The 17,383-nt window shown below is 37.5% G+C and overlaps 2 long non-coding RNA genes across 34 annotated transcripts in view; one reads left to right on the top strand and one right to left on the bottom strand.

Annotated features, from left to right (window-relative positions):
* The window catches only part of LOC106041948 (uncharacterized), a 275,268-nt gene that overhangs the window by 14,810 nt on the left and 243,075 nt on the right, over nucleotides 1–17,383 (top strand). The gene's annotated exons all lie outside the window — the stretch shown is intronic.
* LOC125183156 (uncharacterized) overlaps nucleotides 5,775–17,383 on the bottom strand; it is a 66,206-nt gene continuing 54,597 nt past the window's right edge. For 3 of the 6 annotated variants that reach the window (XR_007164496.2, XR_007164499.2, XR_007164493.2), the window contains 4 exons: nucleotides 8,604–8,790; nucleotides 8,030–8,103; nucleotides 7,877–7,948; nucleotides 6,986–7,792 (listed from right to left, as the gene is read on the bottom strand). This is a non-coding gene — a long non-coding RNA (uncharacterized lncRNA). Of the gene's footprint in view, nucleotides 7,793–7,876; nucleotides 7,949–8,029; nucleotides 8,104–8,603; nucleotides 8,791–17,383 lie in introns of all 6 variants that reach the window. The other 3 variants (XR_007164497.2, XR_007164494.2, XR_007164495.2) reach the window with 3 other exon arrangements.

Below are 17,383 nucleotides of genomic sequence, written 5' to 3'. Positions count from 1 at the left end.
ATGCAAAATGAGTTGTTAGAGGTTTATCCACAAAATATCACAAGAGTTATTCCTAGGAGCAGACACTGTGTTTTGGGAGTATCCAAAATAAAAGAAGTGAAGCATCCAAAATTCAGATGCTGCTTTTGACTATGTGGCCGCACAAAACTCAAAAATGCCATCTGGTGACAGCTTTACCTTCTCACTGCCTGATGGAATCAGTGTAGCGCGTGTGTTCTGGTTGCTTGTAAATTTACACTTGTAGCTGATGGAAATGATACATATGTGAAAACTTGGAAAGCAGCTAGTGAGCAACCTTACTTTAAAAAGAGATGACAAAATGCAGCAGCCAACAATCTTAAAGTGAACGTGGAGCCTGTCTGTGCTTTTAAGCACACATTGCAGCGTTCTGTGCCTGTAAGCATAGAGGCTCTGAGTTCACTTTTACACTGGCTGTTGCAGCTTCTGACAATGATAAAGCTATATGAGCTGCCAGTGGCCTAGCAACCTCCCGGTCTCCTTTACGTGCAATGCAGAGATACCAACTTCATTGCTGAATGTGTTCAGAGGGCCTGTTGGGAGGATAGTGGCACCAGTGCCCATACTTATTTAATTTTAATGACTACAAAAATCCTTAAAATATGGCCTATTGTTTGCAGACACTTTAATGAATTAGCTTTGTTTCAGTTCAGCAAAGGCTAACGTATCGTCATGGCAAATGATTTTATCATAGGTATCCTGGGCTAATGTGATAGCACGTTCATAGAAAATAAGGTAGGAAGATTCTCTTTAAGGAAAATGTAGCTCAAGATGCTTTGTCTAAGTAGAGCACTTGTGCTAGGCATTAATACTTGTCAAAAACAGCAAAGGTATGCATCTAGGTTCTAGCCAAAAATACGTGTGCAGGTATGCGTGCTGCAGACTTGGATTATTCCTGACTAGTTAGCAATAGATGCAGTAGCACCCCCAAACTCTCAGTATGAGATTTAAAACAGAAGTCAGGTTCCCATACAGTTAAGCCTCTCTAAAGAGGAAGGAAACCTACTGATTTTCTTCTTCTAAAGCATGATGTGTCTTAAGCGACTGTCTGCATCCACAAGGACATTGAAGGGAGAATGGGTGGTGGAGGGTCTCAGTAGAGAGAGCAAGAAGGTTTAGTGTTTTCAGCATTAATTTTTTAAATTGACTTTTAACAGTCAGTTTGTGGTATTCGCTTGAACAGACCTGTGGTTTGGTTATCTGACACTCGATGCACATTATCTGATTCCAGAAGACGCTTCCAGTGAGCAGTTAGAAGTCTTTGTACATATACCTGCAGTGTCTGAAATTTTGCCTGAAATCTCTTGTAAAGGCTGATACACATCTGAAGTCAGCGCATAGTTCTAGGCTAGACAAGGGTGTCAGCAAGCATGCTGAAAAGAAGCTCCTTCATATTGTGAGAGAAGGTATTTTAAAGACTCAGGTGGTGGTGTTTTGTTTTGGCTTCCCCCGTCTGTGCAGTGAGAGGCTTTTTACCGTTTTACTAGCTCTGGTTTTTACTGTTTTACCATCACTGTGCAAGAAATACTGGAAACTGAAGTAAAGAGCACAATGTGAAAGGAGAGAAGAAACAAGCTGCCATTGCTTCAAGTGTGTACACTGGTGGTGTGGGAGCCATCGTCAGACACAAATATGCTGTGAGCTCCTTCCACCCACATACCTCAAGCTTCACGAAGCGAAGGAGACTGTCATGTGGTGGCAAAGGCCAGATTATCATAATGTGGGTGTGAAGTTTCTGCCCCAAAATGCTCTCCTGCTTTGAAGCTCTGTATCTGTACCTGCAAGGCAGTTATCTGCACAAACAGAGGAGTTAGGTGTCCAAGTGCTGTGTGTCCAGGGCCACCCACAGACTTTTTTTCTGTGGGCAGAAATGCTCTCTGTAGGTGGGAACATGTGTTTTTAAAGTACGTGTGCTTTTGTTTCTCTCTTCCTCCTCCCCCAAGAGTGACATCTACCTCTGACTGCATTTTTTAGTGTAGGATGTACAGGACCCATTCTACTTTTATATTTCTCTTGCATGTTGGTTTGCCAACCCTCAGCTTGTATAAATTGGCATAGTTCCATAGAAATCCATGTGTGCTGACTAAAACCAGCAGAGAATCTAAGTTCTTTAGTTAGCTGACCATGATTCATGCAAATCTCTGGAATGATGTCCCCCAATTGTTTTGGGGGCTGTACACAGATCTTAGGCCATGGCAGCTTCTGTCTTTAAAGTATTGTCTCTTTCTTGTTGTCTTCTACAATTGTATCCTGAATATATATGAATTTTTTTTTTTGGTATTCCTTTAGCGGTTTGTGGCTTCCCTAGTCTGCAGGGCAGTGGCTGCAGTAACTATGTCAGTATGTTAACCAGGGGCATATTGATACAGGACGGTGAACAGCATGACATTTAAATGTAAATCTATCATCGTGAACTCTGGGCTTGTTATTGCACACTATTTGGAGGCAAACAGTAATTAGCACAGGATGTACTTTATGATAATTAGCAATGTTTTACACCTCAGATGGTGATGTTGACTTTAGAGGGCAACCACCTGGACTAAGCTCTCACTAGCTAAAAATTAATATTTTTGTGGTTGTTTTGTTTGTTTCAAAGTGTCTATGATAAAATATTTTAACTGTTTGATTACTGAAGAGTAGTTGCATACAATCAAATAGCTTAATAGCATGATTATTGGGATAGCTTGCCATTAATGACAAATTATACCATAGTTCAGGTAAATAGCTTATGTATAATGCAGTTTATCCTGAATGCAAGGTGAAATTTCCCCATCTTAATGGCCAAGGGAATGTTATTTTCCGACTCTCTTGCCTCTTTGCCTGACCTATTCTGAACAGTGGTACCCTAGAATTGTGGTATCTGGTCCATTTTGGATTTGTTTTTCATCTAGACCTAGTGTAGTATTTCTAATAGGGAATAACAAAAAAACACGCACAGTTGACTTGCGCCTTCAGGTTTCATGATAACCTTTTTACAAACTTGATAGTTTAGATTTAAAAAAAAAAACAACACAACCACCATCAAAAACTTTAGGGCTAACTTGCATGCAGCTGTAACTCATGAAACAAAATCAGGAAAGGCCAGAATATGTATTGTCCCTGCATATTCTGGCTGCAAAGTTAGGGGACTTAGTTCTGGTTTACTGACACATATAGACAAAGTTTTTGTTGTAACTTATAGCTTTTGTGGATGCTCCTACATTTGGAGCATTCCCTACATTATTGGGTATCAGTTCAGATCCAAGTCTAGAAGGAGAAGACTATTTGTAGTTCCAGTGACAATATGAAGGCAGTGATATAATCAGTGAATGTAGAAATTGCACAATTCTTTCAGTCTTTTTTTATAATAAAGGTATATTTAGAAGTTGTGTAATTTTAATACTGGCCTCGATTCCTCCTCAGATCAGTATTTCTTAAATTAAAAAATAAACCTTAGATACATTTATGCCAGGCTCACTTGCATGTTCATTTTGTGATTATTGTTCATTTCAAAGTGAAGGATCTAACATGGCAATGAAAATACTGAGCTTGTAAATAGGCTTTCAATGCAGACTACAGAAGTACATTTATGGGAAAACGATCTCACTCCTCATTTGTCTTGGAGGGGCAGTTAACCAGAATGCTGCAATATGAAAACAGAAGAGGATACAACAATGCAAAATAGTTATACTACTTTACGTTTAATAGATTTCTTATTGAGTAGTTAACTTTTGTAATTGAATTTTAGATATTCCCTTTACTTAAACTGAGACAGTATCTGCAACATCTCCCAGTTGTGACAAATAGCAAATGTTTCAACAATTCTTATGTCTATGTGTCTTGGAAACATAGCTCATTTATAAGCAAGAGGGAATGTCTTTAAGCTCATGGAAAAAAATGTTGGTTTTGTAGTCGTTCTTTCCATTGCCCCTTTTGAAGTCTGTATGAGACTTTTAATTATTTAAAAAAGGTGAGTGGACTAGATGATCCTTGTGGGTCTCTTCCAACTCAGGATATTCTGTGATTTTTTTCAAAGTTTATTCCATGTGTGCTGCCATGGTTTCTACTTTTTTGAAAGCTAGAGTTTGTAGAAATTTTAAGTTCAAAAAATGGCAAGTGTTGCATTTCAGGGGGATGAAATAATCTACTTCAAATAAGGAAAACTTGTGGACAGTAATATCTATGGAATAATGTTAGATAAATTTAAATGTGTTAACTGCATAGTGCCATTACAAATGCTATTTTTGGCTGGAAAAGATCAGTAGTTCCTTATAAAATAAGGAGACATCAGACTATTTCGGTTGGCCTTGGCTGGGCTGTTTGGAATGCAGTCTGCATATCTGGGACTTGCACTTAAGTAGGATGCACAGGACGACTTGAAACAAAAATGAGCAAAAAAAAAAAAAAAGAAAACTTGAGACAAAATTATACAATGCTAAGTAGAAGCAAGGGCAAGACATAAATATTAATCTGGACAGATGGAGTGGATGACAACTCTAGCAGGAAACAAAAATAAATATCAAATGAAAAGAAAAAGGGGATGGTCAGGAAGAAGGAAAATATGGTGTTCACATTAGGGAAAAGTCAGTTACAAGATTACATTTTTTCTTCCCTAAAACAGGACATGAGTGGAATGCAAGATGATCTAGATACTACTTCCAGCCCAGCTATAGACTTCTTATATTTATCTCCTTAGCTTACTGTATGTCATTTGGCTATTCGTAAGGAAGAAATGGTAGTGTGGTGATGTTTGGCTGTGCCGAAGCCTAACATTTCCATCCTGCTATGGTCCTGAGTCACAGCTGATTTCTATTGCAGGGATTCAGTAGTTTTAAAGGTAAGACTACCTGTCTTTGTGTACTCACTGAACAGAAGTTACAGACTTGATGCAAAAATTGTTGGGATAGATGTTTTCACTCATCCTATGCCAGAAGTCAGGAAAAATGCATGGACGTTTGGAGGTAACTAAAACCTCAGTGACTGCAAACCTAATAGCAGCCCTTTGGTACTACCTCTTCTGTCTTCAAGCACAGCATTGTGGCACTAGGAAACAGTGACTGATCTCTTATGTACAGAAACTATGTTCCTTTACCTCCTCTTCCACCACTGCCATGAAGCTAGTGCTCCTATTATGTCAAGGTCCATTGCATTTGCTGTAACCTTTGATATGCTTGACCTGAAAATATTGCTGTGAGTGAATTATTTACAATGACACCAAGGAGCAATTTTCTAGAAGGTCTCTGTGGCCCGTGGGCAGTGCAATGGGTACATATGTCTTATATTTGCAAAAAAATCTGAAAATGACCATGAAATCTCTCCACAGTATTTCACAGCTGCTGTTACTGCCGAGATCACTCTTGCTTTACGGTGTAAGGAAAGCCTACGCAAGCCAGTGTCTGTTGTTGGGTGTGGAGTAATGACATTGCTTTGCCAATAAGCTTTCTGTAAATTACTGTTCTGCGGACATTACCTTTTAGTTAACAAGCTGTATGAAGTATATATCTGTTCGCTAAGAAGACTTTTTAGTCTTGATAAGAAAATGTGACAAATAACTGAAAAAAGTTATACTTTAAAGAGTGGAAAAAAAGACTGTTGCTGTTGAGTCTGTTCTTCAGAAACTGGTAAAAGCTTGCTATCCAGTTGAAAATATTTGTTATATCCTTGTAACGTGTGTGGGCCAATTATCTGTGCCTGGGTTGATGCTGACTGAGGTTTCTGCAACCTGTTACAGTATGTCATGAATTGTTGCTGTTTAATATTTAGCATAGGCAACGAAATCACTGTAGAAATTTTTTAACAAGCATTTGTTTATTTTGAGGAAGAGTATTGTCAAAGCAATCAAAACCAAACAAAAAACAATTTTATTTCCCCCCTCCCTGCATTGGAATCTGTCCCTACACCAGCTGTAATTGTTCAAGCATTATCAGTTGCAGCGTGAATGGCTTCTGCATGCATTTTTTTTCTCTACTTGAAGGTGATTATGTGCCAGGACACTTTCTTTCCAGTGCTGTCAAATTCCAAAATCTTCTATTATTGAATTATCTTTGTGTTTATAAATGCATAACACAATTATAAGTAGCATTGATAAATGTATTGCAGAAACAAGTCTTGGTTTTTATTTCAATAACAAATTTTGATGCATGCTGTTGCAAAACATACTGGCTACAACTTACCTGGAAAGTTTCTCCTTCTAGGTAGAACATATGAGTCCTGCTTTTAGTATGATCCTTACGTGCAGTATGTAAGCCAATAGTAATTTGGGTTCCCATTGCTCTGTAGAAATGAGAAAATCTAAAGATAAAGGCTTATCTATAAACAGTGTTGCTGAGAAGCCATGCATCCATAGCTACCCTTCCTTTTAGTACTCAATTCTGCTGTCTGTGACCTCAATAGAACTCTGCAGGTTCTTCTCTAACAAATATTGTAACACAAAAACAGTATTCCCAACCATCAAATAAATAATATCCACACAGTTCTGGTGTTTAATGTAATTCATTATTGTGGCTCTCTTGGAGGAACTGATTATTTTTTTTAACGTAAGTATCAGTCTTGCATGTGATCAAGGACTGATCTCTTCCATGATTGAAATATATTTTTATAATTTAACTAGACCGGTTTCCAAGTTCAAGAAGCAAGTACAATTGTATCCGCCTGTGATAGCCCTGATGCTTTTATCCTGTTTAGCAGTTGCTATATGATAAAACCTGGATAAAACAGGCAAGTACAGTGAGCAAGAGAATTGTGTAACTGAGGTGCTGAAGATATTTTGTAAATAATCAAGCTAAAGTATTGTTATGAGACTGCCCCCGTTAGAAGGGGAAATGATGAATGACATGTGATTACCTAACTTTGGAAGCAATCCCTACTGCAGAATATCAAAATTGTGCTGTCTGAAGGCTGAACTTACCTTGGATGACTTCTGAAATGTAGATGGGTCTTGATGTGTGTCTGGATAAATAAGGGTTTTAAGGAAATAAGGACAAAGCAGTGAGCTTTAACTTTGTTTATTTTCTTATTACTATTAGCAATACTAAGTGTGACATTGGTACCCGAAGTAAACAGTAATTTTACAGTTTAACTGTTTATTGTTCAATTATAATTACTGGATATACATCTATTTCTGTAATCCCTCTGACCACTAGAAAAGGCAAATCTAATACTTGCTAACACCATTTATTTAGGTGCATAAGATTAGTTTTGTGCAAAACTAATTTTTTGATACATCTATATATTTTAATTCCAGCTTTCATTTCTATTTTTGTCTTGACAAGTATAAAAGGCGTTTTTGTGAACTGTTCCACAATGCCTAGTTTAGATGAGATTTAAATACCCTTTCCTCCTATGCTGAGTCTTGAGGAGTACATGTACACAAAGTTCCTTATTATTTGCTTCTACATACATATTAAACAAGAATTTTTATGGTTTCAACCATGCCAAACCTTGCAAGGACAATATTCCAGAAAAAAGGCAGCAGTGTTTTTTCAGTCAACAGAGTTAAACACACTTAAAAAACAAGGAAGTGAAAATTGAGTATCCTCAACTATTTCTCGACCAGAAAAAAAAATGTAGCCTATAAGAAGTGTCTACTTCTTACTACTCCTTTCAGAGCTGATGTTCCTCTCAATGCAACTGTAAAATGTGGGGCCACAGTTGCATTCATTGTTCAGTGAGCTTGTCCACATAGTTAAACCCACCGACAGCAATGAATGTTGATTGTGACCTTTTTTTGTAAAGCTGGGCAGGGTGGGGGAGAAACCTCATGTGCTGGTTAGGTTTCTATCTTCGGTGTGAAGGCCTGAAAGCATGAAGTAAGGAGGAGGATGGTTAGCTGGAGGGTACAATCAACGGTCGATGGTTTTCACTTTAATTCCAAACTCACCGACAGCGTTGAATGTTCACTGAAGCAACCACTACAACAGAACTCCATTGACTTGACAGCGTCCTTAAATGTCTGAAAGGAGGGGGGAAAATCAAAATTGACACAATCATTTTAATCATACAGATGATGCAATTTCAGTCATTGTTCTCTTACCCACACCAGCACCCTTTTCTGCCCATCCTGTTTCAATCTTCGTGCAAGAAGCTGGCAGTTCTCCAAACATCTTTCTAGGAAAAGAAAAGACAATTTCACTTATTCAAGCTTTAACTATATACATTGGACATTGAGGCAGAAGTGGATTAGTGTTGTCTGTTATATTACAGAACTGAACTTTATAACAAACCAAAACACAAGATCCCATGTATTAACAGATCTGGCCAAGAAAGAGCGTTATGAATCGGTGTTGCCAATTATAATTTGCCCAATAGAGTAAAATCTATTCTGCTGATATTCTCCTCTTGATATTACATCAGGGTTTTATGTTCTAAATTTCTTTTCGTATGTTTTCTAGGTGTCAACATGCTGTACATATCCAGAACATGATCATCATATACAGTAAATTACATAGTAAAGTTCATAATTTCCACAGTAGCACAGTACATTTTCTCTAATATCAGAGCTTTCCAACTAAGTTCTCATCTTACGTGGTGTGCATGTGAGTAGTGTGTATATAAATATATAGGATTTAAAGTAATGAGGGCACAACAAGGTAACACAGGTATTTTACCTTATTTGTATTTATAAGCAGTTCTCCTGAAGAAGGCTGTTCTCTTGCAGCTTTGTTGGTCTGAATTCCTTTTGTTAGGGCCTCTTTTAGATTGTTGCATTGGAAACTGTGACTGATTCATTGGCTTCTATGCATTGTTAAATCTTTTACCAGAGGACAAGGTAGTCCTGTACTCTCTCATTGATTTCTGCATTTAAAAAAAGCACTTTGTTAATGTGTTTTGTTAAATTTGTTTATAGTTGCATAAAGGTAACCAGCACCAAAAGAATGCAGTCATAAGTGTGCTGCCTGCGGATGTTTTGTAAACACATGATGAGACAAGGACTTTGTCCAAGCTGTTTCTTTCAACTAATTGCTCTGCATGTACAGATATGTATTACTTTTTATCATTTAACTCACCTGTATTTCTATCAAATGTATCTAAACTACAGTCATTAGTACAGTCTGCTGGAAAACTACAAAAGAATGGAATTATGATCCTCCATAAAGGAGAAACTTATATATTTTGCTTAGGAATGCCTCTGTGATTATGAATATCTCTGAATTCCAACCAACTGTGGCAGTGAGCCCCTAATTTGCTGATACAGCAGCAAACATCCCATGCTGCTGTGGTACTTTAGCTCTAAAGTTTGATTTTTTTTTTTTCCATTTATTTGTACTGGCTTTATCACAGTTTAACTGCACGGATGTTAGGAAAAGAATTCTTTGCACCAGCACAAGCTATGAGACAATAAATCTCTTCAACTCCATAGTCTTCTGTGCATCTGCATCTGTTCAACATTGTTCTAGCAAAATAAATAGACAAAATAAACAGACTCTAAGGTTTAGGGTCACTCAAGTTTGACATCCTCCCTGTTATAAGCTTTCCTTCTGTATGCCATTTCTTTTAGTACTTATTCCTATGCTCTTATTCCCTGCTTCCCTCTGTCACTTCATATTTCAGTATGAGGTCTTGCCTGGCTGATACCTGACAGTAGGATGGGGTGTAGGGGAAGGAGAGTAGCCATGTAGAGCTTATGACTGGGTGGATTGCATCTTAAAAGTAATTACTTTCACAGGTTGTTATTATTCCCTCCCAACCCCGTAATGGGAAAACCTCAGTATTTCCTTGGTTACCTAGCCTATGTAGAAGAGGGCTGAAATTTGTAAGTACAAAAACACACACACAAAAAAATTACTCCTGAGCTCCAGCCATCGTTCCTTATGTGTGCAGGTTATGCAGGGTAAAAATGCTTTCATCTTCTCTCATCTGGTTTTAATTTTTTTTTTTTAAATCCCTTACTGGGCTTAGCTAGCTATTACAAATGCCAGCTTTATTTTAAGTTTTATTTCAGATCTGCAGGCTTATGTGAACATTCAGATTGGATGTGTGTTTTTTTATTTAAGGTTAGTAGGTCATAAATAAACCAAAGCACTTTCCTTGCTATGAGCAATAGGGTCATGGTGTACATGAAATATCGCTTTAAAAAAAATTGGAACCTAACGTGAATTGACAGAGGTACATGAGGAAGTAGTTCGTTGTGTCGTTGTAAAGGCCATAGGGATTTGGACTGCCAGAGCTGCCTGTTTTAGGAATAGATTAGATATCCTGTCTGATGACCTGTACTTAATTTAAGTGACTGCCTTTGCCAGCCCTTCCAGAGGGCAACTGTGTGAAGTAGAGCATCTCATCTTCAGTCCTTTTGCTCCTCTTGATGGCCTGACCTAAATTGAAGATATGGGTGTTGTGCTGCACAATTACTTCACTAGCTACATGAGCTGCATCTTCAGTTCTAATCAGTTAGCTTTTCTATTTTGACCTTAGTATCTTGAATCAAAAGACGAATTTTCAACATCATTATACTGGTTAATAATGGCAGCTAGGTTTTGTTCTACACTATACTTGTGTTTAACAGCTGCTTTTTGTAAAACACTAAATTCCCCCTCTCTGCTTAGAAATGGTGGATGGAGCTGTGAAGTACTATTCTGCCATGCTTTTTGCCCCACCTCTTCCTTTTTCTTCCTTCTCCTTCCCTTATGTTAGTACTCACTGAAATACAGCTTCAAACAGCTGCATTAATATTGTTAAGTCTTATTGCTTGTCCAGCAGTGCCGTCCTTTAGGAACAAATTCTTAGGTGAACAAACAGATCTCGGGTTTGCTTTTTTTTTTTTACAATTTTAGATAAGTTCCCTAGTGTTGCATTCAAACATTCTGTATCAACATAATTATGTGGTAGGTACTCTGCCTAGTTTATAACATCTCTCTTGTTGGCATTATTACTGGAAATTGGAATTAAGACTTTTTGAAGGAAAATACTCATTGGTATCTAAAGACAGCAAAACAATAGTGTTAATACTTCTATTCCAGAGTTATCATCTCATGCATACAGTTGTTGGCTACTTCCACTTCCCAGTTGCCTTCTCCCACAGTCTGTCAACAGGCTTCCAGTTATACACTTGGACAGGAAGAAATGCAATGTGTGGATGTATTTTCAGTTGTTGCAAAAGTGAATTCCAGTGGTAGTTTCTAAAAATGGCACACACATGGGATCAGACACAGTGTAAACCGACACATTGATATCAGTGGCATCTGCCTTTACACCAGCTGGCAAATGAGCTGATGCTCATTTGAAAAAAATGAAGTAGAATGATCAGTCATCAGTTTTCTACATTTTTTTTGTGATCATCTTTATTAAACTCTTCTCAAATGCTAAATCTTAATGTTGTATCAACATTTTACCTGTGGTAAATTAACAACGATACTAAATCTTGCTATGCATTGACAGTGTGCTTCCACCAAGAAGAATTAAATCCATCTGACTTGTTATTAGAGATTCCAAGTTATTCTTGGATGTCTTTGAGTTATATGCTGAAAGTGAAGACTGTTCAGCCATAAAGAGGAAGGTCTTTACCTGACAAAATGAAAAGCGTTTGCTTCTTCTGTGTTCTTGAAGATTGCAAGAAGAGAATCCAGTAAGCTTCACTGTAATCTAAGACTCTTACTGTGTTCTATAAACGCTAGCTGCAGTTGTTTCTATGCTGCGTTGAATTAGCATCAGCTCTTAGGCGGTAATTCTAAAGCCCATGCTTTTCAAGAAATCCAACTAGACAATCACAATGTTTTTGCATTGCTGTCAATCTACAGAAATGTGGTAACATCTTCATAAACCTCTGCTGAAAAAAGATGTTTTAGAGAGTATTTCACCATTTACTGGAGTATAACCATTTCTGGAGAAAAGTAGCAGCTGTATAATGTCTTGAAGCACAAGTGCATGCCAGCCGGAGACAGGAGAGAAAATTGTGGCTGCTCTGTTTAAATTCTACATTCTGCAGGGCTGCTCTTCCATACATAATGGTATGGAGAAATCTAAAGTTATGCAGAATTATCCTGGTTCTCCCCCATGGAAGAAGGGGGGGAGGAGGCGGGAGGGAATGCGTCTTGGCATACCAGAAGGCATTTTTAGAGGTGAAATAATAATCTCATGGCTGTTCTTAAACCAAATTAAAAGTTGTGTGATATGCATACCTGTCACAATGTCCTCTTGGAGTTCTGCTGGTCCAGAAAGCAGTATATCTCCAAGCCTGCTAGTTCATATATTTGTAGCCTTTGACTAAGTTTTCTAGTAAGTCTGTTATCCAAAAACTGACTGTGCTTTTGAAATAAAACCCATCAAATAACATTACATGTTTACAGCAGTCTGAAGTGGGATGCTGATTAGCCAAGCTAATTTAGGAACAGAGCAAATGTGAGGAGCAGCAGTGATATTAGTCAATTAAATATTTGATTGCATTTCCAGAAATAATTTAGTTTGTTTTGCCCATCAGAATTTTACCTGATTAGTATTTTTGTTAAATTTTGGTATTAACAACATTTCCAAAGCAAAATTTTACGTAAAAAAAAATATATATACCCAAGGCAATATGGGCTTTTTGCTTACTGCATTAAACTTACTATACCTCAATCAAAATAAATTTTTCTTATTTATCAAATCATAGCTACGCTCATATGTTCTAAGCACTTATATCTGAGCAATTAAGTCTGACTCTGCAATTTAAATGAGCGTTACTTCATATTGTTAGCCCTGGTGGGAAAAATATTTACACTTTCAAACATACAGGATTGCCACAGTAGACCTATAAGCTTTGCTTTTTATTTAAAGCCAAGAAATTGTTGAACATATTCTCATACTGCCTGTAGTTTCCCAGTCTTTTTGGACAACAATTCTCAATTCTCTACTCTTTATTACTGGAACACGTTACTATTTATGGAAGATATGCACATATTTCATTTAAGTGTCCATAAATCATATGCAAACATCTGTTTTTAAAATCACTATATGGACTATGGTAACTGTTTTTTACATTAATATCCATGAAGCAGTGCTCACCTACTGATATTAGCTTAAACTTAAATATTTTAGCAAATAGTAATGTAACTTTTCAGGCAATGTAAGTCAAACAGTAGAAATTGCAAACAGTCTGGCATAGAGTTCTGTGTGGCCTGTACCCAAAAATGTCTAACAGAAGTTGTAGGATAGATGGCGTAAATATTAAGAGCAACATGATCAACTTGGCTAAAACACAAGAGGTTCTGTTAGTAATTCTCTGTGCTACTTACTGCCTTTGAAGGGGATTTCTTACCCTCCCCCTGCTTGTGAAAGCCCTAAACAGGCACCCTTTTCTTATTTGATGAATCTGGATTGTATGTAGAGGTCTACATTTTTGTCTTAGTACTATGATATATTTCCCATGTGATCCTGCAGGCAAGGTTTGAACGCCAATAACTGTTAAGCTGTGCTCTGAAAACATATGGTATGTGTGGAAACCAAGACTGCATACAAGTTAAAATGTAAGATGTGGGAAAGACAATATTGTATGATAGGATGGGTGCTAGATGAAAAGTCAGAAGTTTTTGTATTCCAATTTTCTTTTTCTTCAGTCTCAATGGTATTTTTTTTTACACCGAGTCTTTTTCAGTTATAAATAGATTTTTTTTTTTCAGGATTTGTCCTCTATAGCTTTTATTTCAAGCATGAATTTGGTTGTTGTAGGTAGCATGACTGGATTGACTGGCTGGTTTTCGCTATCTGCTTCTTTGTCTCTGTATTTAATCTGCAGGAAGTGAGACAATAGTTTTAGGCTGGATTTATAAATGTCAGTATGGCAACTGAATTAGCATAGGATGAATGTCTATAAAAATGGAAATAAACATTCAATATTACTAAAAGTTGAGTCCCACTGTAGTCACATATTAAACAATAGATTACAATAGATTACAGTCTTTTAACTGCAGAAAATGGATGATTATATTTAACTTACCTTGGTCCTTGCCTACTAAACCTCCTGATTTTAAAGAAACAACAAAACAACAAAACCTCCGCTTCAGAGCAGATGAATGTAGATACCAATCTTGGGTTTTAAGGACTATTTCAGTACAGTTTGTGTTTTTTTTAGGTTCTTCGTAGTGATTATGAAATACGTATATTCAGAAAAATGTGATTGGGACTCTTAAAACATTTTGTTTTATTTGTGCTTTTATTTTTTTTAAATTGTTATTGAAAAAGGTGCTGCTTGAGTGCAGTTAGCTTAGGGATTCTGCATGTGCTTGTATTTCATTCAGCCAGAACAGAATGCAGTTGCAACTGGCTTTAATATCCCATCCCCCCTCTTCTCTGAGTCACCATAGGAATGGACTGTGAGAATTACCAAATTCAAATAATTATGGTCCTGCCGCACAAAGTTTCTTTTGATCAAGAGCAAGTCATTTGAACCCTAATGTTTAGTGGGTAATACTTACAGCCTCATAAAAGTGTAGTGATGGCTGATATCTTATAGTGCTTTGAACATGTGAAGTGCTATATAAACAATATAGGGCTATTGCACACAACTGAAGCCATTAGCATTTGAGGAACCCTGCCCCAGGCCTTTAGAGGGGGAATCACGTCCTCCCTGGAAGAGAGGCACCTTTTTGGGTTCTGCACCTCCACTTTCGGTTTAAGCTTCAGGAACTTCCTAGGTAGCTATGAAAACAACAACAAAAACAAAAACCCCAACAACATGTATATATAAAAATATGCTTTTTTCAAATACAGTGTTTATTACACAGTACTGGAAATGAACTAAAGGTGGACAGCATTCAGTTAGAATTATGATCCTGAAAACATAAGGATAGTAAATCACTGCCTGATCACAGTATCTCCTTTGCTGTAAATGTTTTGGTATTCTCGTGTTTTTTTCTTCGTGAAAGTTCTGTATGCAAACCTATTTGTTGCTGACAAACTCAGTACTTTCCACGTTTAGTTTAAAATGGATGAGAGATTGTGCTTCAAATTCATTCCTAAAAATATCATCATACTTTACAGAAGTTAGACCACAAATTCAAAAGTGCGTTGCACATGTCATGGGTGCCTGTGCATAAATGCTGGTGACATCGATTTGAGATAGGAAAACAGTAGAGGGGCACTTGCCAGACAGCCAGTGTAACATCTGTCTGTTAACTGGATGTACTGCTCAGATTGGAACAGCATTTTCATAGGATTGGTGGACCTGCCCGATTTGCTTCATTTTGACTCTCCATCACACGTTCTGTACGCTGTGATAAACAAAGGCTGCTGCGTAGGACTCTCAAGATATGCCTATCTTGCAGTCACTACAGTGTGCATTCTGGGGCAGTAGAAGGGGTCATGGCTATCTTCAGGGAGAAGAGGAAATTCCTTGAAATCTTTTTATGCAAGTCATTGCTCCAGTTTAAAGAAGCAAAACTGTTTTTGGCCCACAGTTGATAAAAACATACTTTTTGCCTTTCGATGGTGTAACTTACTTTCAACAGTGGAGACCATTCTAAAAAATTGCATTATGTGCTTGCTTGTGTTTTTTTAGCATTGAGCTAAGCTTTTAGGCATGTTAAATGATGTAAACAAGTTTGGGATTTTTGTTACTGTTATCTAGGAACAACCATTCAGAACAAATATGCTATTGACTGAACCCTACAAAGCTCTGAACACAGCATAACCTCAGACTTTGAAGGACAGGGCACGCAGTTTAAATGTTTAGCATAGCAAAATCCATTGCAGTACAATTACTTGTACTAGATCCAATGATTTACTGCACAGGCAAAGCATAATCCCACGTGTTCATGGAGCAAACTCCTAGCTCATTTACTGTTCTTTTTCTTAAGACCAATGAAAACAAACCACTTTTCTGCCCCGGCAAAGGTATTTTTAAGTAACGTATATTTGTCTAAAGAAATCCCGCAATGAAAAGGTACAGGATAACAGGAACTGTTAATAAAACCGTTGTTGTTGTTGAAAAATAGCGCACCCTTAATGTCTTTAATGTGTCGGTATCTGTGTAGCTGTCCCACCGTCCTCCTCCTTGTCCCTTTTGAGTTCAGCTGCCTTTTGAACAGCAATTTGTGCTCCAGTGACCACTTTAAACTTTCCATTGACAAAATTAAACTGGACTCCTAATTTATTTTTCCTAAAGAAAGTGTGAGTTGAAAGTGGTCATTGGCCCAAAACCCATTAAAACTAAAAAGATGATTTTATTAGGAAGAAGAGGGAGTGATGTTTAGCCTCCTTTTCTGTCCTTCAATCCCTTTCTCCTGCTAATTTCTTATATTCTCTTTGCTTTCTCCCATTTCTCAGGAAACTGCAGTTCCTACACCCCTAAAATTTCCCTTTTGCAGCCCCACAGAGTGAGGTTTCCCTTTTTGCAGTCATCTGCTGCAGGAAGGCAGGGCAGGACAGGAGGAAAAAAAAACAACATGGAACAAAAAAGCAAGTGTTTGGGACCTCAACTGAAACTAGTTTATGAATCCAAATTCTGTCCCTTAAAGCTGTGGGAGATGGACTAGGAGATTGGCAATAAAGTAAATGAGCAAATGGGATGAGGGAAAGCACGTATAGCCAAAGGAAGCGAGGATTATTAAAACATTCCCTTTGCTTCACATATGCTTAATTGTGTTTTTAAAATACAGGTAAACATATAATACAGACAGTTGAATGTGATGGAAGAAAGGGAAATGTCTCTTCCTTTTGGCAATTTAAGGGGATCAGATTTGTACTTCAGTAACACTTAAAAGGCCCAAACATAACCAAAATGTTTTTCTGCACAACTGGGTCTTGCTCTTCTGCAGTGCCCAGCCTGTAATGGATGGATGGCACGTCCAAAAAGATTCCAGTGCAGTCAGCACCTTTGCTGAAAGTGTGTTTGGTGTAGAGATCAGCTGATACTATCTCAGTAATCACTCAATCAAAAAATCATAATCTAAACAACCCTAGGTGACACTGGCTGTTCTGAGCGTTTTTTAATCAATGGATTTATAAAACCTTTCTTCTTTAGGTACCTAACAAGTTTCGTGCTAATGGTACTTGAAGATTCTGTGTTTCACAGGTTTGTGTTGCCAAAAGGTGTTTTATTTGTATTTTTCTTTAGAAAAAATGGGATGAAATTCCATGCAGTGGGAGGACTATATTACTTAAGTCCTGTGTAAACTCTATACTCTGAACACCTAATGCAGAGACATTATGCTGGCTTTTAACAGATAGGGTGAATTTCATTCTTAGTGAATGACCCAGGTGCTAAAAAGCTATGGCTGAAAGTGCTAGGTTAAAAGCACAAGTCAGCTAGCTACATAAATATTACATGGCTACATCTTTAATGGGTTCCTGTCGTAGACTTGCTTTGTTTAAAGATTTCCATAACCCTGCTGATTTATTGCATCTTTTCTAGAAGTATGCTGTTAGCAGGAAACTCAGTTGAAGCACTTTCAATCATGTTTGAGGATCATTATACTTT

Source organism: Anser cygnoides, chromosome 8, assembly GCF_040182565.1.
Source record: "Anser cygnoides isolate HZ-2024a breed goose chromosome 8, Taihu_goose_T2T_genome, whole genome shotgun sequence".
NCBI classification, from domain to species: Eukaryota; Metazoa; Chordata; class Aves; order Anseriformes; family Anatidae; genus Anser; species Anser cygnoides.
Note: the sequence above shows the minus strand (reverse complement) of the source record. Positions and strands in the feature narration are given on the sequence as shown.